This window comes from Tursiops truncatus, chromosome 3 (assembly GCF_011762595.2).
Source record: "Tursiops truncatus isolate mTurTru1 chromosome 3, mTurTru1.mat.Y, whole genome shotgun sequence".
NCBI lineage: Eukaryota > Metazoa > Chordata > Mammalia > Artiodactyla > Delphinidae > Tursiops > Tursiops truncatus.
The window spans coordinates 115364991-115391276 of record NC_047036.1 but is presented as its reverse complement, the minus strand read 5'-3'; the positions used below and the strand labels follow the sequence as shown (position 1 = coordinate 115391276).

Below are 26286 nucleotides of genomic sequence, written 5' to 3'. Positions count from 1 at the left end.
TTAAATCCCAATCAAAAGGGGGTTTGATAGATGACAGCCCATCAACAAGTAAATAGAAATGCATGGTAATTTCAAGCTCCATTAGAAATGGAGTTGGGGGTATGCTTGCACACAGAGAAAGTTTGATAGTTATAAAAAAAAAATAAGGGGGAAAATAATGAACATTTAGAGGCTCCAACAGAGAAAGGGCAATGCTGAAGTTTTATTTTGAAGCACAGTTATTTCTGCACACTCTGAACTTTCAATAATGGATAAATTTAGTATAGTGCTCTTGCAAGTGAACAAAACAGCATGAGACAGGGCAAGTAAAGCCAGACTGTTCACCTCCCTACACAGTTCGGCCCATTCAGCCCAGGCCCACAACATGGGGGGCTGAGCTGACCACCACACTGCACAAGCAACAAATACCACCCTCAATGTCTGGGAGCAAGCACAGTGGCACCTAGGCCGGACAGGTGCCACTGTCCGGCCTAGGTGAGAGATTAGTATCCAGAATATATATAGGAACTGTTGCTCTGTGAGACTCTCTACAATGCCTGATGTAACTTTTTTTCTTAAGAGAAAACAGAAGGTACTAATAAGACAAATCCTCCAACACATAAGGTATAACCAAAATTCCTTTAAGACTTCTAAGTGTGTGGCTTCAGTCCCTCAAGAGGAAAAAATGATTTGGGCTGGGAAAGCAGAAAGGATAATTGATTTCATGTTTTTCACTATTTGTTTATCTCTATACAGAAGGTCAAACTTGCAAAATACATATTTTTTGAATGAATTTGTTTTTACCTGTTTATTTTTTCACTTTTTATATGCAGTAAAATTCACTCTAGTATACTATCCTATGACTTGTGACAAACTCAATTGTGCAATCACCTCCATAATAAAGAGATAGAACAGTTTAAAGAATTTATTTTATTTTCACAACAGCACACACATACAACTAAACCATAGACCCTAACTGTACAAAAGATTATTCACTTCAAGAGCAAATTTGGCATCAAATTACTGCAAAGCTACAGTAATCAAAACAGTGTGAAAAAAAAAAAAACAGTGTGGTACTGGCATAAAGACAGACACAGAGATCAATAGAACAAAATAGAGAACCCAGAAACAAACCCTCTCATGGTCAAATGATTTTCGACAAGGTGTCAAAACCACTCAATGAAGAAAGGACAGTCTTTTCAATAAGTGGGGCTAAGAAAACTAGATATCCACATGTAAAACAATGAACATGGACTCTTACCTAATATCATATATAATAATTAACTCAAAATGGATCAAACATCTAAATGTAAGAGCTAAAACTATAAAACTCTTAGAAAAAAAAAATCACAGGGGGACTTCCCTGGTGGCACAGTGGTTAAGAATCCACCTGCCAATGCAGGGGACACGGATTCGATCCCTGGTCCAGGAAGATCCCACATGCTGCAGAGCAACTAAACCTGTGTGCCACAACTACTGAGCCTGTGCTCTAGAGCCTGCAAGCCACAACTACTGAGTCCGCGTGTCACAACTACCGAAGCCCACTTGCCTAGAGCCGGTTCTCCACAACAAGAGAAGCCACCGCAATGAGAAGCCCACACACAACGAAGAGTAGCCCCCACTCGCCACAACTAGAGAAAGCCCACGTGCAGCAACGAAGACCCAAAGCAGCCAAAAATAAATAAATAAATTTTTTAAAAATCACAGGGCAAAAGTTTCATGACATTGGGCTTAGTAATGATTTCTTGGATATGACACCAAACGCACAGGTAACAAAAGAAAAAAAGAGATAAACTTCCTCAAAATAAAAACCTGTGTGTACCAAAGGACATTATGAACAGAGTGAAAAGGCAATCCAGACAACAGAAGAAAATAACTGCAAAACATATATGTGAAAAGAGATTAGTATCCAGAATATATAGAAAACTAAAACTCAACCAAAAAAAAAACAACTCAATGATGTGCAAAACACTTGAATAGACATTTCTCCAGAGATATACAAATGGCCAATAAACCCATGAAAAGATACTCAATATCACTAATCATTTGGGGAATGCACATCAAAACTATAATGAGATACCATCTCACATTCATTAAGATGGCTACCATCGGGGCTTCCCTGGTGGCGCAGTGGTTGAGAGTCCGCCTGCCGATGCAGGGGACACGGGTTCGTGCCCCGGTCCGGGAGGATCCCACATGCCGCGGAGTGGTTGGGCCCGTGAGCCATGGCCGCTGAGCCTGCACGTCCGGAGCCTGTGCTCCGCAAAAGGAGAGGCCTCAGCAGTGAGAGGCCCGCGTACCGCAAAAAAAAAAAAAAAGATGGTTACTATCAAAAAAAGAAAAAAAAAGAAAATAACAAGTGTTGGTAAGGATGTGGAGAAATCAGAACCCTTGTGCCCTGCTGGTTGGAATGCAAAATGGTACAGCCACTGTGGAAAACAGTATGGCAGTTTCTCAAAAAGTTAAACATAAACTTACCATATAATCCCGCAATCCCATTTCTGGGTATATATCCAAAAGAACTAAAAACAGTGTCTCAAAGAGATATTTGCATACCCATGTTCATAGCAGTACTATTCACAGCAGAACTATCCAAATGCTTATTAGCAAATGAATGGATAAGCAAAATGGGATATATATAAAATATTATTCAGCCTTAAAAAGGGAAGGAAATTCTGATATATGCTACAACATGGATGGACCCTGAGGACATTATGCTAAGTAACATAAGCTAGTCACAAAAAGATTAAGATTCCACTTATACCAGTTACCTAGAGTAGTCAAAGAGACAGAAAGAAAGGTGGTTGCCAGGAGCTGGGGTAAGGGGGTAATGGGGACTTGAAGTTTAATGGGTATAGTTTTAATTTTACAACATTAAAAGACTTCTGGAGATAAATGGTAGTGATGACTGCACAATATGAATGTACTTAATACCACTGAACTATACATTTAAAAATGGTTATGTTGGTAAATTTTATGTTATGTGTACTTTACAATTTTTTAACTTAAGAAAAAAAAGGAAGGGAAGAAAATTCTGACACATGCTACAACACAGATGAACCTCAAAGGTTACATGAAATAAGCCAGACACAATAGGACAAATATATGATTCCACTGATATGAGGTACCTAGACTAGGCAAATTCATAAAGAAAAAAAGTAGATAAGAGGTTACCAGGGGCTGGGGAGAGGGCAGGATGGGGAGTTACTGTTAAATGAGTAGAGTTCCTGTTTAGAATGATGGAAAAGTTCTAAAATGGATGGTGATGAAAAAAATAAAAAATAAAAAAATAAAATAAAATAAAATGGATGGTGATGATGGTTGCACAACATCGTAAATGCACTTAATGCTTAAAAATAGTGAAAATGGTCAATTTTATGTTATATATATTTAACCCCAATTTAAAAACATTATTTTAAGAGTAGCAAATCTTTTCCCCCAGGAATTCCACTTCTAAGAAATTTCCCTTAAGAAGTAAGGACAGGCAAAAGATTCAGCTACAAATTAAAGCAGCTCTGGAAGCAAATGAAATGTCCAACAGAGGACTGATTAAAGAAGCTATATTGGAACAGTAGGGGATCATTAATATGCTATGTTAACACTGTGAGATTAACCATATTTCATCAATTCTAAAGCATACATATTTCACATCTTTAAGTCTCTAAAATTTGGATGTGTCTTACAATTGTTGGCATTTCCTAGTTTACTTGGCAGTGTTTATTTTCTTAGTGGTACATAAAGGTTAATCTTAATGCTATTAATAGGGGAAATGTTCAAGTATGATAAATGGACGGCAGATTACAAAAGAGCAAATAAAGTAAAATCTAGTTTTTATAAAAGTTATACAGTCAATACACATACCTAGAAAAAAATATCACAGGATGTACACCAAAATGTTAACAGTGTTTATCTCTAGGTGATATAAATATGAATTTTTTTTATAAAGTTGTTGACTTTTTTTGTTATTGTTTTTAATCTTTCAGCCATGCCGCGCAGCACATGGGATCTTATTCCCTCGAGAGGGATCAAACTCTCGCCCCCTGCATTGGAAGTGCGGAGTCTTAACCACTAGACCGCCAGGGAAGTCTCAGTGGTTTTATTTTTTTTAAAAACTTAAATAAACTGGATGTAAAGCCATGCTGCCTCCACCCCCATATCAATCTGGCACAATCCTATATATAGCATATCTCCTCATATTAGATATGAGTCAGGTATCACAAAAGACTAAAAGATACAAAAGAATGTAATTGCCTTGAAGGAGCTCAGCATGTAACAAAAGAATTTATGGTCCACAAGAGTCTTTACAAAGGTAAATCAGCAACTCAGTGCTATGTAAATAACTGAACTAGTGCACTGGTTTTACTGATAAGACAACTTAATATGAACCAGATACATGTCCTGTCCAGCAGTCCATAACTAAAAGAATAAATTAGCATTCTATCATGTTAGACATTAAAATAAATATCCTTTATAAGTCATCTTAGTCATTACATAGATGACAAAGTTCAAACTCTCCAACTGAGACTCATAAGATTAAAAACCCCTAAAAGCAGGTTAACATCATAAATCATCAGATAATAGACACATAATCAATGACAAATTAGCAATAGCAGGAAACCCCCTACCATACAATTATTGTTTGCTATGACATTTTAAGAACTACATTTAAAAAAAATTCTTTCCAGAAGTTAGCTACAATAAAAACTTTACTTCCTGCCCTCAAAGTAGACAGCTCAGCTGGGGCGGGGGTAGGGAGAGACACACAGGGAAAAGCTCTATGACACTGGATTTGGCAATGACTTCTTAGAAGATACCAAAAGCATTAGCAACAAAAGAAAAAACAAATAAACGGGACTTGATCAAAATTTAAAGCTTTTTAACATCAAAGGACATATCAACAGGGTAAAACTGAGAGAAAATATTGCAAGTCCTCCATCTAATAAGTGATTAACAGCCAGAATATACAAAGAACTCTATAACTCAACAACAAAAAAACCCCAAACAATTAAAATGGCCAAAGGACGTGAACAGAGATTTCTTCAAAGAAAATATACAAACAGCCAATAATCACATGAAAAATGCTCAACAACACTAAACATTAGAGAAATGCAAATCAAAACCACAATGAAACATCAACTCACATCCATCAGGATGACTATTATTAAAAAGTAAATAAATTTTTTTTTAATTAAAAAACAGAAAATAACAAGCGTTGGTGAAAATGTGAAGAACATGGAACACTTACACATTGCTGTTAGGAATGTAAAGTAACATAGCTACTGTGGAAAACAGTATGGCAGTTCCTCAAAAATTTAAGCGTAGAATTACCATACCAACTGACCTAGAAATTCCACTTCTGGGTATATACCCAAAAGAGCTGAAAGCAGTGACACAAACACATAGTTGCACACCGATGTTCACAGCAGCATTATCCACAATGGCCAAAATATCGAGGCAACCCAAGTGTTCATCAATAGATGAATGGATAATGGAATGTTACTCAACCTTAAAAAGGAAGGAAATTCTGACACATGCTACAACATGGGTGAACCCTGAAGGTATTATGCTAAGTAAAATAAGCCAGGTACTTAACATAGTTAAGTTAATAATTCAAAGTGACAGAAAGTACAATGGTGGTTGCCCTCGGGTTGGGGGGAGAGGAAATGGAGAGTTATTGTTTAATGGATATGGAGTTTCAGTTTAGGACAATGAAAAATTTTTCTGGATATGGACAGCGGTAGTGGTTACACAACATTGTGAGTACTTAATGCCACTGAAGTGTACACATAAAGATAATTTAAATGGTAAGTTTTGTTATGTATATTTTATTTTAAAAACTAATGAGAATGTCATAATCAGGTGCAAATTTTAGAATTTCAGGTAAGTTAAAGATCACTTTCAGCAACGATGATCAATGTCTGAATAGAAAAACCGTATCAATCAGCCTTCGGATGGATAGCATTCGTGTCAGAGAAGGATGGAGTATTCCACAACAAATGCCTGGCAGATGCAGAGACATGTAGCAACAATTCACAATAGAAAATAAGGCTGAAAAATAAGTTGGGGCCAGGACTCAGAAGGTGCTAAATGCCCATCTAAGATTCTGACTAGTGCAACAAGACAGCAGTACATTTCCCAAAAGAAGAATGAGTACTGCTTATGTGTAAAAGACTGAATGGTGGAGAGGAAGATAGTAAGAAATTCAACTAACTTCAGCAAACACTTACAGAGCAACAACAGTGTTCCAAATTCTCAGATTATAAAAACTGAAGGGAGAGGAGGGGTGGGTAGTGACTGCAAAGAGATTTCTGGAGTACTGGTAATTTTCTGTTTCTTGATCTGGATGGTGTCTATGGGTGGTGTTCACTCAAATAATTCATTAGACAGGTACTGGTATAATTTGAATACTTTTCTACATGTATGTTATACTTTAATTTTTTAAAGTTTTATTAAAAATAAAGGCTAAGACCCAACTTCTAAGAAACCCCCAGCTGAGAGGAAGTAATCCATAAAAATATTTACCAAATGACATGAAAGATGCAACCACAGAATATGTACAAGGTACCCAAGAAGCACTGAGATCCAACAGAGAACCCAGAGGCACTAACATCTAAGGTGAGTTCTAAAGAATAAACAAGTTTGTCAGATGGATGAGAAAGACAGTGCTCCAGGCAAAGGAAAAAATATGAAAAAGGCACCAAAGCAAACAATAGAACAATTTATCCAGAGAACTACAAGTAGTTTTGATAGTTCAAAAATAAGAAGATGATCTAAACTAGAGTGGAAGCAGGGAGAAGGGAAAACAGGAATTTATGTAAGAGGAAGATCAGATGTAAAGGATTTCATCTGATTAGATCTGGGTGGAAAGGAATAAGAATGGAATGAGGATGGTTCTCAATTTGCCCATAACAGCAACTTGGTCATCAAGGCCCTCCGTAATCTGACTGTTGCCTCATCTGTCATAGTTCCAACCACAAGCCAGACTCCAGACAGAAAAGACTCCTTCCTCCTTCATTCAACGTGCACCTAATTTTTTTCTTTAATCTCCAGGCCAGGTACCATGCCAAAGGCTAAGGCTCACTTTCTAGCGGCAAAGGCAAACAGGGATATCAATAACAAGGTACAGTACAGTGGAGTATACCAGCTAGTGGGAAGAAGTTTGCTACCAGAAAGGAAAGTGTTAGCTTGAGTCTTGTGATAGGACAAAGAGCTCATTATAAAAGTGATGGAATACAAATTGGGAGAGTGGGGGAGAACAAGGTGCGTGACTGAGCAAACAACAAAACAACAGTAACAGATAATCCTAGGCCCCTACATCCAATTTATATGTAAGGCCTATCTCATTTCTCCAAAATACAGCTCCCTTTATCCCACCACCTTCACTCCCACCATCTTCCTAGCTCAACTCCCTACCTTCCACTTGTACACATATACAAGCCTTGCAAGCACTAGCAGGAGCAATCTTCTTAAAAAGGAAATCAGATCATGGAACTTCTTACAATGGCTTCTTACAGCTCTTAGAAGAAAATCCAAACATGTGACCTGGAGTTTCCTGGCAATCTCACGTTAAGGCCTTCTCCCCATCCTAAAAGTATTCAAGCTACACAAGTCTTCTCTTAGGTCTCTAAACACATGTTGTTCTCTCCTGTCTCATGACCCTTATTTACACAAGCAGAATATCCTGTTCCCTCTGTCTAGATCTTCATCAGCACGCAAACCACTACCCCCAACAACCAGGTCTGTCTGTCACGTCTCACACTACTGCTACTTTCTCAAAGAAATCCCAGGACTCTGCCAGTTACTGCCTATCTCTACATCTGGTTTAGGTCTAAAGAAGAAAAAGGTTTCTCATTTTGGTCCTCTTGAGTTTTTTTGGTTTTGTTTTTATTTTCTTTTTGTCTGCGTTGGGTCTTCCTTGCTGCGTGTGAGCTTTCTCTAATTGCGGCTCATTGCGGTGTGCCGGCTTCTCATTGCAGTGGCTTCTCTTGTTGCGGAGCACAGGCTCTAGGCACACAGCCTTCAGTAGTTGTGGCACGTGGGCTCAGTAGTTGCGGCGCACGGGCTTAGCAGCTCCGCAGCATGTGGGATCTTCCCGGATCAGGACTCAAAACCCGTGTCCCCTGCACTGGCAGGTGGATTCTTAACCATTGCGCCACCAGGGAAGCCCGGTCCTCTTGAGTTTGAGATGCCCCTGGGGGCACCCAAGCAGCTCTCCAGTGCACAAGTGACCATGTGGATGAGGTGAAACATCTGTACTCAAAATAGAAGCTTCCACTTTAGCACAAGTATCGGACTTTAGCATAAGTTTGATGGCAGGGAGACTGCACAGAGAACTGCTTCTCAACTTGGAGGGAGAGGGCACCCCTGATCTCTTAAGTCACCATAGGAATGTTACTGATGGAAGGAGGGTGATACCACATCAATGGTGTGAAACACTGAGATATGCTGGACAGAATCCTGGATATGAGTGTACTGAACAACAAAAAGACTGAGAAACAAGAGCCAAAACTATAAGGAAAACCAGGAGAGATTTACATCACAATTCCACAAACTCCTTCGCCCTTTTATGCTTCCTCCCAACCAAACCCTACTCCTGTTTCATCCAGTTCAAATGCCGTCCCCTCCTGGAAGCATTAGCCCCCACTCCACATCTCCACCAGTTTTTATCATTATTATTATGTAAGACTGACCCATGCACAAGTTTCTTAACAGTAGTGTTATGGTACTGAACGCCATCAGCCTCGTACTACACCTGGGGTGTGTGTCTCTCCTCCTTATTACAACTGTGAGCTCTTGGGGACAGAGACCATTTCTTAATCAACTGTGGTCCCTTAAGAAAGTGGATAAATTATTTTTTAACTTGGTAAAAGTCAAAAAGGGTAAATAACTGCGCAGAGGCTATGGATAATTTCTCAACCCCTCCCTCTTGTAAAATAAAATAACACATCTTAATTTGATTTATAAATTCATACTTTCCCGAAGTAACATACAGCTGTACAGTCTTTAAGAATCACTGCTACACAAAATATCCTCTCATCGAAATGCCTTCCCTGTTGCAACAATACAGTGGTGTAATCATTTCCTTCATCATAAACATGAAATGCCCTTAATTTAGTTGGAGACTTAACATATCTTACTCTTTTCTAAATTATCCTAAGTTTTGTACAAAACAAACACACCAAAAAAATGTTACATAGACGCGCGAGTACATAAGAGGTTGTCAGTCCTGGATCTGAGCCAACTGCCGCCTGCATTATTGGGAAGCCATTCCTGCCAAGCCAAGGTTAGGCATTCAGTCAACATTTTTTCCAACAAGCGCTTCGCACACGCACACTCCTTTAAAAGTCAACAACAAAAACGTTCCAAGGACATTCGTGAAAACTAGTACTAATCAGTGTTAAGTGCGTCCAATTAACCAGCACAAGAAGTCTGAGTAATTTCACAACAAAGGTTAACACGGTGCACGCCAGAAGTCCACACGGGCGTGGCTGCCCTTCCCAGCCAGACTGTGTCAGAGAAAAGGGCCACTAAAAACTTTCACATACGCTCGGGCCGGGAATGCGGGGCTGCGGGCCCAGCAAATGTCCTGTCCACCTGACCAGGAAGTTTCGGTGGCGGGGGCGCGACCACAGAAACCACAAACCACACGTACTTCAATGGAAAACTCAACTCCAGGACCCGCCCGCACCTGGAACAACGCGCCGACTCTTCCCTACAAGGAAGGCAGCCGAGGGGGCCCAGCGCGGGCCTGGCGCGCGCACCAAGCCCACTTGAACAAAGTTTAGAAACCGGGAGAAACTTTCAAGTGAGGAAGCGCCGCGGCGGCGCGGGGCCGGCGGCTCGCTCTGCTCCAGCCGCCGCGGCCCCTCAACTTCCCGAGCGCCAGGAAACGCCGGCCCCGCCCGGCCAGGGCCCAGGCCCGGGGCGCCGCCGGAGAAGAGGGCCGGAGGCCGCACCAGCGCCCGCCCGGAGCCCGATTCCGGGCGGGGTCGTGGAGGTGACCGCGCCCGGCCCGCCCACCCGAGAAGCCCCTCGGCCCGGCTGGGGAGCCCGCACCCGCACGAAGACAATTACCTGCGGCGAGCTCGGCGAGTGCAGGAAGATTCCCGAAGCCCGAAGCCGACTGCCGCCGCTTTGTCTCCGCCTGTCCGGCTCCGAGGAGGAAATGGGCCGCCCGGCGCCCCCGGCCCCGCCCGCCCTTCCCAGCACCTCCCTCCGGCGCGCTCTTCCCGGCGCCTCCCGCTGCAGCCCAGCTTTCCCGGTCCTCGATTTGGAGAGAGCCCTCGACCAAAGAGCCTGGCGGTGCCAGGCCTGGACCCCCAACAGGATCTCTTGCTCTCCGCCCCTCACCCCTGAGTTACTTAATTCCAGGCCCCTAGTGATCTAGGGATGGGAGTGACCCCCCCCCCCTCCTAGAGGAAGGAGGAGCGCCGACTCCTGGAACAGCCCGCGAGCGGGGGAGGGCAGGTGAGTCACCGCTCCGCGCACAGGTGAGTCTCCGGGCGCGGCCTGCTCAAGCCCCACCCCCCGCTGGTGCCCCAGGGACCGGGTGAGGCGCTGAAGAGTGCCACAGGTGTTCGGAGTAACAGGCTTCCGGAAAAGTGCTCTAGGTCCACCCACTGGTTTTACAGAAGGAGAAACTGAGGCCTCACAGCTTGAGGCGAAGTGGAAGTAGAATCGACTCTAGGGAACTCATAATGTGCGATGGAAGCCCTTCTAGAAGTCACCTAACTCATCTGTCACTTGACAGATGGGGAAACCGAGAGCTCTCCTGATGGAGGACAAGAGGCTTCTCACATCAGTGTCCCCTCCTGAGATTGCCCACACACACACACACACACACACACACACACACACACACACACATACACACAAATTTGAAGAACCTGGCGTCTATTCCTATCCTTCTGGCCATTTACGGAATTTTATTCCCACTCTTCCTTATCTTCCTGATGAATGTTCCCCCAAAAAACTACAAAACAAAAAACAAACCAGATACATATTCACTATCATCCTGGTATAGAAAACCCTAATGACATTTTATCTTCATCATGGGATGATGAACGAGGTTGATTTCAGTATTGATCTATAAATCTAAAATAATGCAAGACAGTATCCACTGCTTGTTTGGTGCTGAGCACTGAACAGGGTGCTAGGGAGACTTGCCTTCAACATGTTTACCCTTTACTACTTATATCTCCCTTTCCCAGGAAATGCAAACTCTTGCAAGACAGGAGCTATATCCCCTACAGCACCCAGCACAAGGCTTATCCCCTAGGCAGCGCCCAGTTAATGTCTATGGGTGAACGTGCCCACTGTAATTCAAAGCACTATGGATTTGTGCTAGTTAAGAGTTGCTGACAAAAGGAAATAGGACCATGAAGGGAGAGAATAACCTTCAAAAGACATACCTTAATGAGGCCATTCTCTTTCAGCCACACCCCATTCTGTTTCTAGCTTCAGAGCCTTTGCTCCTATGGTATCCCCTGCCTGGGGTGGCTATGGCTTCCCCCCACTACACCTAGCTACCTTAGAACATAATATTCAGTCAATAAATATTTGAACTAACAAGAGACAGAGTTAAAGGATTATGCTCCATAACTTAGTATATTCATCACTTCACTCAAGTACCATTTAGTTAGTTTGCAAGGCCCCGTGTTCAAAAATTACTAACAATTTCAAGACAGCAACATTGGAGCATTAAACCAAGCATGGGACCTTTCTAAGCGTGGGGCCCTGCTATAGACTGAATGTTTGTGTCCCCCAAAATTTATATGTTGAAAACCTAATGCCCTAGGTGATGGTATTAGGAGATGGGGCCTTTGGGAGGTGATTAGGTCATGAGGGCAGAGCCCCCATGAATGGGATCTGTGCCCTTAAAGAGGAGGCCCCAGAGGTATCCCTTGCCCCTTCTGCCATGTGAGGACAGAGCAAGAAGGCTCTATGAACCAGGAAGAGACCTCTCACTAGAACATGATCATGCTGGTGCCTTGATCTTGGACTTTCCAGCCTCTAGAACTGTGAGAAATAAATTTCTGACATTTATAAGCTACTCATTCTGTGGTATTTTGTTATAGCAGCCCAAACGGACTGAGGCCCTAAAGATGAAAGAGTGTATTTGTTTGAGAAAAAGAAGGATTGGGTGACAGAAGAAGAATATGAGAGACTTGCAGTGTGCCCTGTAAGTTATGGGGAGTCAGTTCCTGACCCCTGAGAAAGCATGAAAAACTTACTAGGGGCAACTTGAGCATTCACTATGTCCTAAGTACTTGCTATGTGCTGGAGAAGCAGTAGTGAATAAAACTGACTTTAAAATTGAGATAATAAAACTGAGATCCCTGTTCTCACAAAATTTAAAATATAATGGAAGAGACAGGTATTAAAACAGGTAAACTATAAAAAAAGAAGGTCAAATGTGAAGATAGGGAAGAGATACAAGTAGATTTAGGGGGAAATTAACCTAGTCTGGGGTTCAGTGACCTTTATGCTGTGACCCACTCCTGCCAGAGTTTCACACTCACCTCTCCACCAAAACTGCTTTCATCAAGGTCCCTAATGACCTCCGTGACGCCAAATCCAGTGATCAGTCTCTGCCCACAGTTGACTTGTACCATCAGCAGTGTTTGATCACTCTCCCCCTTAAAATACTGTCTTCATTGGATCTCCAGGGCACCAGGCTCTTCTGATTTTCCTTCAGCCTCCCTGGATGCAACTTCTTAGTCTTCTTTAATGATTCCTTCTAAATCTTCCCAACCTCTAAACAGTTCTCAAAGTTCTCAAAGTGCAATCTGAGGACTCCTGAGACCTTTCCAAGGGATTGTAAGATAAAGACTATTTTCATAGTAATACTAAAATATCATTTGCCTTTTTCACTCCCAATATCTCATGGTGTACAATAGAGAGTTTTACAGGTTACACGATGTATAATATGGCATCACACAGAATGCAGAAGCAGATACAAGAATACAGCTACCTTGTATTAAGCCAGACATTAAAGAAATTTGCAAAAATGCAAAACAAGGACACTTCTCCCCCTGAATTTTCTTTTGTTTCAGAAAACATTGTTATTTTTCTTTTAAAAAATGCTATTTTAGGGCTTCCCTGGTGGCGCAGTGGTTGAGAGTCCGCCTGCCGATACAGGGGACGCGGGTTCGTGCCCCGGTCTGGGAAGATCCCACATGCCGCGGAGTGGCTGGGCCCGTGAGCCATGGCCGCTGAGCCTGCGCGTCCGGAGCCTGTGCTCCGCAACGGGAGAGGCCACAACAGTGAGAGGCCTGTGTACCGCAAAAAAAACAAACAAACAAAAAAATGCTATTTTATACTTTAAACCAACGCCTATAAAAGCAAGTCTACCAAAATAAACTTTGACTTTCTATGTTTTAAAAAAAATCTATTTTGATAATGTAATAGTACAGTCAATATTGGTAGATAAAATTCACCTAAACGAAAGCTCTTCAAGATCCTCAAAAAATTTTAAGAGTGTAAAAGGATCTTGAGGTTAAAAAGTTTAAGAACTACTGTTAGAGTGTCCTAGGACTCCATCCTTGGACCTCTTTTTCTGTCTACCATCAACTCATCGGTGATCTCATCCAGTCTTTTGCCTTTAACTATGCTGTCAACTGTAGGTTTATATCTCAACCTGAACCTTTCCCTCTGAATTCTAAACTCCCACTTTCAGCTCCCTACTTGATACCTTGGTATGGATATCCAGTAGGCATCTCACACTTTATGTCTATATGTCCAAAATTGATTTCCTGATACCTTTGTCCAAACCTATTGATCCCACAGTTTTCTTCATTTCATAAATGGCAATTCCATTCTTGTAGTTGTTTAGGCCAAACTTTGGAGTCATCCTTGACTATTTTATTTCTCTCACACATTTCATGCCTGATTCCTGGCAAATCCTGTGCCTCTCTCTTCAATGTATATTCAGAATCCACCAACTTTTTACCATGTCCATTGTTACCATCCTATGTCAAGCTATTATCATCACTTAGCTTGAATTTAACAGGAGCCTCCTAACTGGCCTTCCTACTTCTGCCCTTGCCTCCCTCAGTCTAGTCTCAATTCAGCAGCTGGAGTGATCCTGTTAAAATTTTTAATAAGTCCAAACATGTCACTCCTACTTTGCCCAAAACCCTCCAGTGGCTCCTATCTCACTCAGAGTAAAAGGCAAGGTCCATATGAGGGCCTCCAGAGCTCACCTGCCCCACCACAAACCTGACACACTGGCCTCTACAATTTCTGGAACACTTAGAGACAGGCTCTCGGCTTAGGGCCTTTGCTTTCTGCCTGGAATGTTCTCCTCCAAATAGCTGCCTAACTCACTCCCTCACCTCCCCCAGGTCTTTTGCTCAGCTGTCACTTTCTTGGTGAGGCTTCCTCCTGGCCACCCTATCTAAAATTGCATTCCCTTCCCTCAGCATCCCATCCTTCCTTCTTTGCTTTATTTTTCTCCTTAGGGTGGATCGCCATCTGACATATAAAGTTGTACAGTATATATCTACACATATATTTTTTAAATTATTGTTTTCTCCTGTCTTCCTCTCACTAGAATTTAAGCCCCATGAGGGATAGAATTTTTGTCTGTTTTGTTCAGGGCTATGTCCTTGGTACCTAGAATATATTTCTAGAAGAGGACCTGAGGGACATAGATCCCTCAATAAATATTTGTTAAATGAATGAAAGAAGGAATACATGGAGTCTATAGAAAAGCCATTGACAAGGTGGATAGGGAGGGAAGGAAAGAGTATTTCTAGACAAGGGGACAAGCAAGTTTGAAAGCCCCAAGTCCCACTACAGGAAAAGAAGTCCCGTGATTTGAGAGCTGTAAAGTAGGGAGAGGCCAGACTGGAGAAGGCTTTGTAAGGCTTCAGACTTGATTGTGAGGGAATGGGCACCACAAAGGATTTCAGACATAAAGAGAAAAAGATGATAATATTTCGGGTTTTTTTAAATTCACTTTGGGTGACTTCCCTGGCAGTCCAGTGTTTAAGACTTCGCCTTCCAATTCAGGGGGTGCGGGTTAGATCCCTGGCTGGGGAGCTAAGATCCCACATGTCTCAGAGCCAAAACACTAAAACATAAAACAGAAGCAATATTGTAACAAATTCAATAAAGACTTTAAAAAACATTTTAAATAAATAAAATTCACTTTGGAAAAAAGCAGATTGTAAAGCAATGCATATAATATCCCATTTACGTTTTAACAATGAATACATATTCGTTTTAAAGCTCTTTTCTCATAGCATCTGAGCCATTTAAAACCTATCATCTGTTCAAAACCCTCCAGTTCTTCCCATCTTACTCTAAATAAAAGAGTGGTAGTCTTACCCAACAACCTCAGACCCATCTTTGGCTTTACCCCTCCATCCTTTCACTCCAACTCACACTGGAGTCCCAGACATTCCCATAACACAAGGAAGCACTTTCCTTCCTCAGAGCCTTTGTGTTTCGAGTTTCCTCTACTTGGAATGGTCTTCTCCCCCATAGCTCCTTAGCTCACTCCATGGCTTTGTTCAGATCTCTGCTCAAATATCACCCTATCCAAGAGTCTTTCCCTAATTACCCTTTGTAAAATAACACTAGCACCCACTTCCCTTCCCGCCTCTCTCCATTTTATTTCTTTACCCTGCTATACTTCTTAGCACTTGTCACCACCTAACACATTCAGTGTTTCCATCACCTGGTCGGAGAGACCTTTCCTGACCACATCTCCCACACCCCAGTCACTCTCCACCCACGATACTGCATTTCTATTCTTTATAGCACTCATCCCTCTCTAGAATTGTCTTGTCTAATGGTTTATTTTCTGTCTCCTCTATTAGACTATATACTCCATGAGGACAGGAATCTTGTCTGACTTTTTTACTTCTCTGCTCTGATAATGTAGCACAGTGCTGAACTTCCCTGGTGGCGCAGTGGTTAAGAATTAGCCTGCCAAAGCAGGAGACACGGGTTCGAGCCCTAGCCCGGGAAGATCCCACATGCCGCGGAGCAACTAAGCCCGTGCACCACAACTACTGAGCCTGCATTCTAGAGTCCACGAGCCACAACTACTGAGCCTGCGTGCCATAACTACTGAAGCCCACATGCCTAGAGCCCGTGCTCCGCAACAAGAGAAGCCACTGCAATAAGAAGCCCACGCACTGCAACCAAGAGTAGCCCCTACTCGCCGCAACTAGAGAAAGCCTGTGCGCAGCAACGAAGACGCAACACAGCCAAAAATTAAAAAAAAAAATTTAGCACAGTGCCTGGAAGATAAAATGCACTTTAAGGGACTTCCCTGATGGTCCAGTGGTTAAGACTCCATGCTCCCAATGCAGGGGGTACAGGTTCGATCCGTGGTCGGGGAACTAAGATCCCAAATGACGCGTGGCTCAGCCAAAAAAAAAAAAAAAGCACTTAAAAATATTTGGAGAAAGAATGAGTGGCCATAGATATAGGAGGAAATCCAAGTGTCATTGAAGCCAAGGACTTGGTCACTAATGTCAATTGATGATATTTGGATAAACTTCAGGTTTCAACTTCAGGTTGCTGAACATAGTGTACATAATCATGAGGATTAAGGTGCATCAAGAATGTTAAGGAGGGCTCCCTTGGTGGCGCAGTGGTTGAGAGTCCGCCTGCCGATGCAGGGGACACAGGTTTGTGCCCCGGTCCAGGAAGATCCCACATGCCGCGGAGCGGCTGGGCCCGTGAGACATGGCCACTGAGCCTGCGCGTCCGGACCCTGTGCTCCGCAACGGGAGAGGCCACAACAATGAGAGGCCCGTGTACCGCAAAAAAAAAAAAAAAAAAAAGTTAAGGAGAAAACAGTCCAAAAAAGTCAATCAGCAAGACTTCCCAGAGTATTCTGAAAAGTAACATAAAATAATGTCAAAATGTCAATAAAGATGAACCATCAGAGATCATTTTAGAGACTCTTTACATTATGAGGACTTCATTATTATTTATCTTCATGTGCTGGTAAATAGCTTTACAGTTTACACAGCACGTTCCTGTTTATTATCTCATTTGAGGAAGGAAGAACCAAAATGAGTAAAGATCCGAAAATAATGAAGATGAGAACAGACTTGGCAGCTTTGAAATGAAAGTTTGGAAAACATTTACCTCTTGTTGCCATGAAATGATGAGCCACCCTCCCCCAATAAGACCCATAGAAGAGACCAAAGGGACTCTTGGATTAGCCTGGGAAAGCCAACAAAGGGGATCAGACTGGGACAGGAGTCAGAAAAAACTAAAGGTCAAACCTAGGTGTGGTGGGCTTCCCTGGTGGTGCAGTGGGTTAAGAATCCGCCTGCCAATGCAGGGGACACGGGTCGGGGAAGATCTCAGATGCCGCGGAGCAACTAAGCCCGTGCACCACAACTACTGAGCCTGCACTCTAGAGCCCGTGAGCCACAACTACTGAGTACGCGTGCTGCAACTACGGAAGCCTGCGTGCCTAGAGCCTGTGCTCCGCAAGGAAGAGAAGCCTGCGCACCGCAACAAAGAGTAGCCCCCACTCGCCATGACTAGAGAAAGCCCGCGCACAGCAACGAAGACCCAATGCAGCCCAAAATAAATAAATAAAACCCTAAGTGTGGGACCACATCAGGGTCAAAGGCAATTGGATGCCTAGTGGCACTGGTTGCCTTTCCGTTCCCTTTCAGATGGCTGGGGGAAAGCAGTAAAGCCCTGCCATCCTGGCAGTTTTATCTGTTAGCTTAACTAACACCAGGGTATTTTCCTCATTTCTGTGTAGCACAGTAAGTCACAACCCTGTCTGCACCTTAGAATCACCTGAAGAGCTTTTTAAAAATATGATACCCAGGCACCACCCCGCGGGCTCAGATTCAGTTGTTCTTAGGCAGGGACTAAGCATTTTTTTTTTTTTTCGGTACGCGGGCCTCTCACTGTTGCAGCCTCTCCCATTGCGGAGCACAGGCTCCGGACACGCAGGCTCAGCGGCCATGGCTCACAGGCCCAGCCGGTCCGCGGCATGTGGGATCTTCCCGGACCGGGGCACGAACCCACGTCCCCTGCATTGGCAGGTGGACTCTCAACCACTGCGCCACCAGGGAAGCCCGGGACTAAGCATTTTTAAAAATCTCCCTGGGTGATTCTACTGTGCAGCCAGAGTTGAGAATCACTGATAACTTGTCTAAGGTTGGACAGAAAACAAAGTGAAGTCAAGTATACTTAAAACTCATTCATTAATTCATTTATTCACACAATTATAATTATTTTAATACTCAGTGACTGAAAATAATAATAGCTTGTATTTACTAAGTCTTTAGTACATGCCAGTTTCTGTGGTAAGAGCTTCACATGCCATCCAAACCTCTCAATAATCCTAAAGAAGTTAGGATTATTGTATTTCTCATTCTCTAAGTGAGAAACAGAAGCTTGGGTCACACTGGGAATATGGCAGTGCTGGGACCCAGATCTACCAGAATCCAGAACCAGGCTCTTAACCTTGCCCCACTTAGCCTCTGAAATGTCAACGGCTTTTTTTTTCTTTTTAATTTTTTTTTTTTTGATAAATTTACTTATTTATTTATTTATTTAGGCTGCATTGGGTCTTCGTTGCTGCGTGTGGGCCTTCTCTGGTTGTGGCGAGCGGGGCTACTCTTTGTTGTAGGTTGTGGAACATGGGCTATAGGAGCACAGGCTCAGTAGTTGTGGCCTGCGGCCTCTAGAGCACAGGCTGAGTAGTTGTGGCTCATGGGCTTAGTTGCTCCGCGCTATGTGGGATCTTCCCGGACCTAGGGCTTGAACCCGTGTCTCCTGCATTGGCAAGTGGATTCTTAACCACTGTGCCACCAGGGAAGTCCCATGTCAATGGCTTTTAAAAATTCTTTGTTGACAAGCTACCGTCAGAATAGTTTTCATTTTAAGGCAATACTATGATGGAGGTAATTTAAATCCCTGGTTGTTATACTGTTACATTTTGTCTTTTTACACAGCTTCAAACAGTGTGATAAGTGAGGCTGGTTGGGAGCTTCTTTTGGGTGTGGGGTGTACCAGGACAGGGGCTCACTTGTATCCTTTCCAGGGCTCTTCTAATAGAGGATGCTGTTGGCTTTATTTGGTGAGTTAAGTTTTAAATAAAAGAACCAAACTTAGGCCCTTGATGCTTAAGAAACATGCGTAAGGTTCTCTTTATTCATGTTATTCACCTTCCCTGCAGAAACTGAAATCAAGATTTAGTTTTTAAAATCAGTCAGCAGTGGGTGTTCACGATTCTTTCCTCTCTGATATGATCAAAGATGAGTACACAAAAACACTCCCCCCATTTCATGCTCGTATTTTTGTTGATAACAGTAAAGAAAGAGAACCTGAAAAGATAAAAGTTAAAGACTGTGACAACCAAGCACAATCGTATCTAAAAAGAAGTCTTTTAAAAAGGGAGGGAGGGACTTCCCTGGTGGTGCAGTGGTTAAGAATCTGCCTGCCAATGCAGGGAACATGGGTTTGAGCCCTGGTCCGTTAGGATCCCATATGCAACTAGGCCCGTGCACCACAACTACTGAGCCTGTGCTCTAGAGCCTGTGAGCCACAACTACTGAGCCCACATGCCACAACTACTGAAGCCCACGCACCTAGAGCCCGTGCTCTGCAATAAGATAAGCCACCGCAATGAGAAGCCTGCGCACCGCAACAAAGGGTAGCCCCCGCTCACAGCAACTAGAGGAAGCCCGCGCTCAGCAACAGAGACCCAACGCAGCCAAAATAAATAAATATTTTTTTAAAAAAAGAAAGAAAAAAGGGAGGTAGATAGAAGAGGGTTGTTTGTGCTTTATTTTTCTCTTTAAAGTATCAGTAGGCTTTATTATGGAAACCTGGTTCTTTGTATTCACCATTCTAAAAATTCCTTTTATGTCTGGCATTTTTAGATTTTTATAAGAGCATGAAAAGTGCTATCAAAATAAGAATTGTTGCATTGTAATGTAAGCTCAATTAAATTAATATACTTTAGATTTCAGATGTAATAGTGAATGAGTCATTTGTCTCCATTCATTGCTTTCGTTGCTTAACAATTTTTCTAAATTCCAAGAAACTTTGAGAAAAAGCAAACCTATTTGAACAGAGCAGGGAGATACATCTGCCAAGAATCTTTACATGCCCCTGTGTGTCCCCATATGGGCATTCTGAATACAGGAAAACTTAAAGTGGAAGCTGGGGCAGCCTTTGTCTTTGGTTTGCCCAGAGTGAATTTGATTCTGAGTTGACTAGAGTCAGGCAGTCTAGTAGACCCTGAGATTCCCAGACTCTATGAGCTCACAGTGGAGTCTGGCAAACCTACATTCCATCCTGTCTGTCTCCCTCCATCAGTTCTTACCAGTCCAGCTTCTTTATTTCTTTAGTCACAGTAACTCACTCTTCCACCTGCCTGTAAGTTTGGCAGGTGTTGCCCCTCCATCACAGAAGGCTATTACCATATTCATTCATTCATCCATTTTTTTGCTCAATCAACAAATATTTTGGAGGACCTACTATGTGACATGCATTGTACTAGACCCTGGAGATACCGTAGTGGGCAGCCCTCATGAAATTTACATTCTAGAGAAGGAGAAAGACAATAAGTAGGTAACAGTTAAATGAACAATGTGATTTCAGGTAGGGGTAAGTGCTAAGAGTGACCGGAAGGAGGCATGCTTATTTGGGTAGAAAGGTCAGGAGAGGCCTCACTGAAAAGGTGAGCTTTGAGCTGAGACCTGAAAGACCAAAATGAGCCCTGTGATGGGGCACAATATCCCACAGGAGGAAATAGCAAGTGTAAAGGCCTGAGGGTGGGGATAAGCCTGGTGTATTCAAGGAACACAAGAAAGACAAGTGTGTGAGGGGTAGTAAATGAGGAAAAGATAATACTACATAAGGTCAGAGGAGTAGGCAGGGGCCAAATCATTTAGGACCTTGTAGGTGATAGTAAGGACTTTGGGTTGTCCTTTAAGAGCAATGCAAAACCCCTAGTAATATTAAGAAATGAAGTGGTGACCGTGATCTGATTTGCATTTTTAAAAGGTCACTTGACTGCTATATTAAGAATGAAGTGTGGTTGCACAGCAAAGGAAACCATAAGCAAAACAAAAAGACAACCCTCAGAATGGAGAAAATATTTTCAAATGAAGCAACTGACAAGGGATTAATCTCCAAAATATACCTCATGCAGCTCAATATCACAAAAACCAAATAATTCAATGAAAAAACAGGCAGAAGGCCCAAGTAGACATTTCTCCAAAGAAGACATAGAGATGGACAACAAACACATGAAAAGATGCTCAGCATCACTAATTATTAGAGAAATGCAAATCAAAACTACAATGAGGTATCACCTCACACAGGTCAGAATGACCATCATCAAAAAATCTACAAACAATAAATGCTGGAGAAGGTGTGGAGAAAAGGGAACCCTCCTACACTGTTGGTGGGAATGTATATTGCTACAGCCACTAAGAACAGTATGGAGGTTCCCTAAAAAACTAAAAATAAAGCTACCTTATGACCCAGCAATCCCACTCCTAGGCATATATATGGAGGAAACCATAATTCAAAAGGATGCATGCACCATGATGTTCACTGCAGTGCTATTTACAATAGCCAGGACATGGAAGCAACCAAAATGTCCTTCAACAGAGGAATGGATAAAGAAGATGTGGTACATATATACAATGGAATATTACTCAGCCATTAAAAAGGCATGAAATAGTGCCATTTGCAGCGATATGGATGGACCTGCAATTGTCATACAGAGTGAAGTCAGAAAGAGAAAAATATCATATAATATCGCTTATACGTGGAATCTAGAAAAATGGTACAGATTAACTTATTGGCAAAGCAGAAATAGAGTCACAGATGTAGAGAACAAGCTATGGTTACCAAGGGGGGAAGGGGAGGGTGGGACGAGCTGGGAGATTAGGATTGACATATATACACTACTATGTATAAAATAGATAACTAATGAGAACCTACTGTTTAGCACAGGGAACCCTACTCATTAATCTGTGGTGACCTAAATGGGAAGGAAATCTAAAAAAAAGAGTGGATAGGGCTTCCCTGGTGGCACAGTGGTTAACAATTTGCCTGTCAGTGCAGGGGACACAGGTTTGAGCCCTGGTCCAGGAAGATCCCACATGCCATGGTGCAACTAATCCCATGCGCCACAAGTACTGAGGCTGCGCTCTATAGCCCATGAGCCACAACTACTGAAGCCTGTGCGCCTAGAGCCCGTGCTCCACAACAAAGAGAAGCCCATGCACCACGACGAAGAGTAGCCCCTGCTCGCTGCAACTAGAGAAAGCCCACGCACAGCAACGAAGACCCAACTCAGCCTAAATAAATTTTATTTTAAAAAAAGAGTGGATGTACGTATACGTATAACTGATTCACTTTGCAGCACAGTAGAAACTAACACAACATTGTAAAGCAACTATACTCCAATAAAAATTAATAATAATAAAAAAGTAACATGAAAACAAAACAAAACAAAAAGAATGCAGTGCGGGACTTCCCTGGCGGTCCAGTGATTAGGACTCTGGTGGGGGAACTAAGATCCTGCATGCCATGCCATGTGGTGCGGCCAAAAAAAAAAAAAAAAAAATGAATGAAGGGTAAGAGAACATGAATGAATGCTTGTCATCATACATTAATTTATTCACCTATTCAAAAATATTTTTTGAGTGGCTAATTACCAGACAGTATGCCAAGCACTGGGAAATCATGGTGAGCCAAACATCATTCCTCCCCTCAAGGAGTTTATAGGATAGCTGAGGGACAGAGAAGTACATAGCCTCTTATAATGAGCTGAGTCCTATGCTGGGAGTAATCTCCATTTGTTAAGGGTACCATTCATTCATTCATTTAGTAAGTATTTATGTGCCAAGCTCTTGGGATACAATGATGAACTAAACAGACAACATACATACCCCCATGGTGTTTACAGATTAGCGGAGGAGGCAGACATTAATTAAACACTCTCATGGACATGTCATTACCCATTGTGATACGAGCTATGAAAGAAAAATAATGTGAGAATGTATAAGAGGGAAGCTTGGATTAGTCAGGAGGCCAGAAGGATGAGCTGCAAATAAAGAGGTAGGTAGGTAAAAAAGGAAAGGAGGATTGTCAATTATGTCTCAATAAAACTGGGAAGAAATTAAAAAAGAAAAAAAAAAAGGAGGGGAAGAGTGCTGTGGCCCACTGAGCTCTAACCCTAGCTCTGCAGGGCAGGAAAGACTTTCTGACATCTAAGCTGAGTCCTGAAAGGAGTTAGCCAGGTGATGTGGTGTTGGAGGTGAAGGGAAGGCATTCAAGAGCAAGGGAACAGCCTGTGCAAAGGCACAGAGGCAACAGAATATAGTGGATTCTGGGGGAAAGCAAGATGTTCGATATGACTGGGCTGGGGGACTTCCCTGGCGGTCCAGTGGTTAAGAATCTGCCTTCCAATGCATGGGACGCGGGTTTGATCTCTGGTCAGGGAATTAAGATCCCACATGCCACAGGGCAACTAAGCCTGCGTGCCGCAACTACAGAGTCCATGTGCTCTGGAGCCCATGTGCCACAACTAGAGAGAAGTCCAAGTGCCGCAACAAAGACCCGACACAGCCAAAAATACATAAATAAATAAATATTTTTTTAAAATGACTGGGCACAGCAAGGTCAGAGAGAATAGAGAAGCGAGCAGGTTAGAATCATGCCATGCTAATAAATTCTTTTGACTGGTAAAGGATTTTAAGCAGGGGAATGACCATGCCAGATGGAGTATTAGAAACATCTCTGGACACAGAAAGGAGACTGGGCTGAGCCCCACACAACACGCCACGCTTTATCTAGAACAGCTGTTCCTACTGAAACTGGGCATTATGCCCTCAGTGAAACCCTTCTTGGGGTTTTCTGGGTTGAGCAAGGTCCAGTTTAGCAAATGAAATTGGCTACCCCATCACTGCTTTTCCCAGCCTCCACAGCCCAGTCCAGGACCAGCAGGAATCATGAATTCGGAAGACATCCACCTGCTGTGCTAAGCAACAACACAGCAGTGCCTCCAACACTGGGCACACCAGTTTCCTCTGCCTCCTGGGCCATAATACAGTGCACAGAGCAAGGTCCCCTTAGATCGCAATGCCTTATTCCTTTCATTAATTTGCTTAAGGTGAGGTTGTGACTCCCTGACTGCTATCATTTGCCCTCAGCATTTTGAGCTTTCAGCCAAACCTCTGGCTCTCTGGACCAAAGCCCTTTTTACCTGGTGGTGAGCAATGTCTTCTGACTGCCCTGCCCATCAAAGGGTATTCAGGTTTAGGGGTTTAGGGGGTAGGTAGAAGGTGTCCTGTGTCTTCACTGAGGCTGAGGCCCAGGAGACTAGGGTGAGATTTCCAAAATGTGGCCCTGGCAGGTGCTCCCTGCCTCAGGTGGCTTACCGTTGTTACAGGACAAAACCTAAACAATTTAGCCTGCCTACAGGGCCTTTGGGGATCTGCTCCTTTCTACAAGCTGTCTCCCTGCCAGGTAGGCTCTTCTCCCAAATCTCCCTATGGCAGTGCCTTCTTATTGTTCAGGTCTCAACTCAAATGTCACTGCCTCAATTCAGCCTTCCTGATCACCCACTCTAAGGTAGCTGGATAGTCACTCTCTATCCCATCATCCCATTGTATTTTCTTCATAGCACATGTCACCATCCAAAGTTATTCATTTGTCTACTTACTTATTATTGGTCTTCTCCCTCTAGGATGTAGCCTGACATCTTGGACCTTGTCTGTCTTGTTCACTATTTTATTCCCAGTACCTAGAACAATGTCTGGCACATAGTAGGTGCTGAATGGATGAATGGTGCTGGTCTATCTTTCCAAACTCATCCCACTCAATTCCTGAGATTTGGAAGGATGGGGGTTTATGAATGTCTTTAGACCTGCTTCACTAATCAAAGCCTCTAATTCCTTCAGCTTGGAACAACTTTCCTCCTCTTCTCACCACCCACCTTCCTACCCCCACAGTTATTCTCTTTTTTCTTCCAGATTCTGATATCCTCCCAGATATTCAAGCCTGGTACACACATCTGTCAAGGCTTATCTCACTGTATTGCAATGACACATTTACCTGTCATCTACCCCACTAGCCCATATCAGTGAGCTGCTCAAGGAAGGCATCCATTCACCTCCTTACCCCTAGCACACAACACAATAACCAGCACATAATAGGTACTTCACTAATGTGTGTTGACTGACTAGATAGAAAAATGTGGTTCAGAGAAATATGAATTAGGAAACGGTCATTTTTATGGCAGTAGTAGGAGGGGTTGTCATAAATCTAGACCTAAAGCAGAGAGGCAGCCCCTTCCTATGGGCCAAACCAGGAAAATAACACCATATTAAATTCTGATAACTAAGAGCAAAAGGCAGAGGGTGTGGCCAAAAAGATCCTACTTCTCATCATCCATGTACTCCCAAGTGGGCAAGAGCAGTGAATTCACAGGTGAGAAGTACAGGAGCATTCTCACTATCAACTCTGGCAGGATCAAAGAGGCCTGGGAGAAGTGCTAGCTAAAGTTTGCACAGAGCTTCCTAATCCTCCAAGCATGTCCTCAAACCTTATCTCACTATGGTCTGGGGGGAAGGAAAGTAGATTTTATCCTATCAAAAAGGCTCAAAGGGGCTTCCCTGGTGGCGCAGTGGTTGAGAGTCCGCCTGCTGATGCAGGGGACACGGGTTCGTGCCCTGGTCTGGGAAGATCCCACATGCCCCGGAGCGGCTGGGCCTGTGAGCCATGGCCACTGAGCCTGCACGTCTGGAGCCTGCGCTCCGCAATGGGAGAGGCCACAACAGTGAGATGCCTGTGTACCGCAAAAAAAAAAAAAAAAAAAAAAAAAAGGCTCAAAGAAGTTCACAGCCTGCCCAAGGAGACATCACCAGTTGTAAGTTACTCTATAGCTGTGCCTTTATCCTGCTATTTGGGAGCCCTTAATGTGCTCATCAAAGCATTAGCTGCTAAGCTCCTAGAAGTCTGTATAATTATTGTCTAAAATACAGAACAGCAGAATGTGTAATTAGATGCTTTTAATAAAGGCCTCTTGGATGCTGCTGCTGCTGCTGATGATGAAGATGATGGCAATTTTGATAATGGTGATGATGAAGATGCTATATTTGAGGACAAGGGCCAAGATGGAACCCTTATCTTGGAATGGAGCAAGAGCCAGTGTCACAGGCAAAGGGCTGATCAGGTTACAGCATTACCTAGTTAATTGTCTGGACTCTTGAGCTGGGCCACCAGTGACCTCCTCAGGGCTTCACTTCTAATTGGCTGTGTAGCCTCACCAAGCCTCAGTTTCCC

General features: G+C 43.1%; 1 protein-coding gene across 1 annotated transcript in view; it reads right to left on the bottom strand.

Moving 5' to 3' along the window:
• Positions 1 to 10165, bottom strand: part of CTNNA1 (catenin alpha 1) — a 178401-nt gene extending 168236 nt beyond the window's left edge. Inside the window, exon 1 of the mRNA XM_019924496.3 lies at positions 10054 to 10165. The gene's annotated coding sequence lies outside the window, so the exon portion shown is untranslated. The remainder of the gene's footprint in view (positions 1 to 10053) is intronic.
• Between the last annotated feature and the right edge of the window lie 16121 nt (positions 10166 to 26286).